The sequence below is a fragment of the Octodon degus genome, unplaced genomic scaffold, assembly GCF_000260255.1.
Source record: "Octodon degus isolate 3935 unplaced genomic scaffold, OctDeg1.0 scaffold00025, whole genome shotgun sequence".
In the NCBI taxonomy this organism is placed as follows: Eukaryota; Metazoa; Chordata; class Mammalia; order Rodentia; family Octodontidae; genus Octodon; species Octodon degus.
The window spans coordinates 23,070-25,522 of NW_004524601.1; the positions used below are offsets into that span (position 1 = coordinate 23,070).

Below are 2,453 nucleotides of genomic sequence, written 5' to 3' on the forward strand. Positions count from 1 at the left end.
CCAGTAGAAAACTATCTGCTAAACTAAAATGAAAAAACACACACACACACTACACATATATTACTTCTGTAATGTTAGTAATCAATTTAATTTGTATAGGTGATCATGAGATATTAGGTGGTTTGATTTTCTTAAATCTGGTACTAGGCCATGATGTCGTGTTAATGTCAAAAGGCGGGGCAAAAAGGTCTATTAACAAAACTGCTTACTAGTGGCAAGCAGCACAAAACACTTATTTTCCTTACAGACACCCTTCCAAATCATTCCTGATGCATTCTTTCTCCCTTTCAGAGAATCAGCTGTGCAGACTGATGAGGCTAAAAACCTTTTTTTTTTTTTGCAGAACCAGGGATTGAACTCAGGCCCTTGCGCTTGCCAGGGAAGCACTTATTCTACTGAGCCATCTCCCTGGCACCATAAAAACCAATTAAAAAAAACAAAAACAAAATAGAACCTATTTACAAAACATGCAAAAGAATTTTATGTAAGATGTTACTGCAGAACTAGCTTAAAGAGAATACAGCAGAGGGACAGAATATGCCTTACTTCTACAAATATAGGTCCTTTCCCCTACTTTCTGGAAGAAATACATTTTTTTAGGGCATGGGCTATATAAAGTCGCATACACTGCAAAGACAGAAACAAAGACGTTTGTAAATTCTTTATATTTCCAGCAGCTGAGACAATATATCTGAGCGCCGAGGTTACCTCTAGCAACGAAACCAGAGCCAACTATTAAGCAGCCAGAAAGCAACAGTAATTGAATACATGACCATTTCTCTTTTAGCATGTTCTTTGTTTTCCTCTTCTAGAAGTTGTAGGCATCTGTTTAGTTTGATTATCTGTTGTCTTAATGAAGCTTCATCCACAACAGTCATGTCATCCTCTGTTCCTTCAATTGTTGCATCTATATTTGAAATGCCATACATAGCATCGTTTCTGACCAGCTGTCCACTTTAGTGAACAGCATTTTCACTCATAGAGCGCTCTCTTTTTAGCCTGCCAACTGCACAAAGATTTCATTACTTTGAGGGGTTGGGGAACATCTTTCTAAGTCCAGAAAAATCTAGTGGTCTCTTACTTAGTGTAAGTTCACGAGGTGGTGTTTTTAGTTCCAGAGGTTTTAAAGGAGTTGACTGAATAAGGTCAAGATCTGCTGGTCTTGAAATGAAACATCTTCATTATTTCCTGCTACAACAATCCTCTCTGGAACTTGCAGAGTATTATCACACTAGCATTTGGAACTCCTTCTTGGAATCCTTGTTCCAGGTCAGCCTTTGGTGGTGCGACTTTTAATTTTTCTGGAACCCTCATTTGCTGACTAATACCTTTGGTGTATTCCATTTTATACTGAATTTGACTAATTTCTGCCATCTCAGCAGCAGTAGGAGAAAGAAATGCTGCCATGCTAACCAAATGTGTACCAAGTACTGCTCGTTGTCTGGCACTATCTGCTTCTGAGCTTCATATTAATCCTTAACTTGCTTCCCGTGCATGGGATGGACTTGGAGCCTCGTCAGTCCCCCTGGGGCCCCCAGAGCATCCCGAACAGGGCCGCCGCCCACTGACTCCCAGGGTGCTTGCAGAGGCCATTGGCTGAACGCCTAGGGCACCCTGGGTGAGGCACCTGCGGAGCAGCCCCCAAATCTTCTTTTTAGAATTTAGCTCCTTGTCAGACTCTCCAGGGAAAGCATCAAAAGTGACTCTGTCTCCAGTAACAGATGTGTCAGGAAGAGACAGGATTTTTACTTTCTCTGGTGAACTGGTACACATCACCATCGCCTGACACAGGATGCCCCTTATCTTTGCAGGCTTCAGATTGCAAAGCAAATAACCAGCAGATTTTGCATCTGTTCAAGAGGAATGTGAGTCACTAGGCCACTGATGACTATTCTTGGGGCTGCTTCTCCAACATCTATTTCTTCTACATACAAAGAATCTGCATTAGGGTGTTTTTTGGCATTAATGATTCGACCAATTCAAAGATCCAGGCGAGGGGCTGGGCGATAGCTCAGTAGAATAAGTGCTTGCCTGGCAAGCACAAGGGCCTGAGTTCAATCCCCAGTTCCACCAAAAAAAAAAAAAAAAAAAAAAAAAAAAAGAAAAAAAAAAAAAGAAAAAAAAAGATCCAGGTGAGAAGCATCTACTGGCTTGGAATCAGCACTTCCTGCTGCAAATGGCTTTTTCTCCTTTCTTTTCAGTTTTTTTTTCACCTTTTCTTCTCCCCCCTTTTTACCTGTTCTTTAGTACCAGATGATACAGTTATTGGTGTAGACTGTTCTGCATTTTCAGCAGTCATAGAATTGGCTTGCAGTGGACTACATGATGGGCATGGTATTTGTTTCACTCAATTCTGAATTTCAGCCTAAATCAGCTCCTGTTTCAGTTCTTTAATTTCTTTCTTCAGTTTAGCATTTTCTTTTTTCTTTTTCTTTCTTTTTTTTTTTTTTTTT

General features: G+C 40.4%; 1 pseudogene; it reads right to left on the reverse strand.

Moving 5' to 3' along the window:
- Nucleotides 1-710: 710 nt before the first annotated feature.
- Nucleotides 711-1,407, reverse strand: LOC101565858 (annotated as a pseudogene).
- Nucleotides 1,408-2,453: the final 1,046 nt, after the last annotated feature.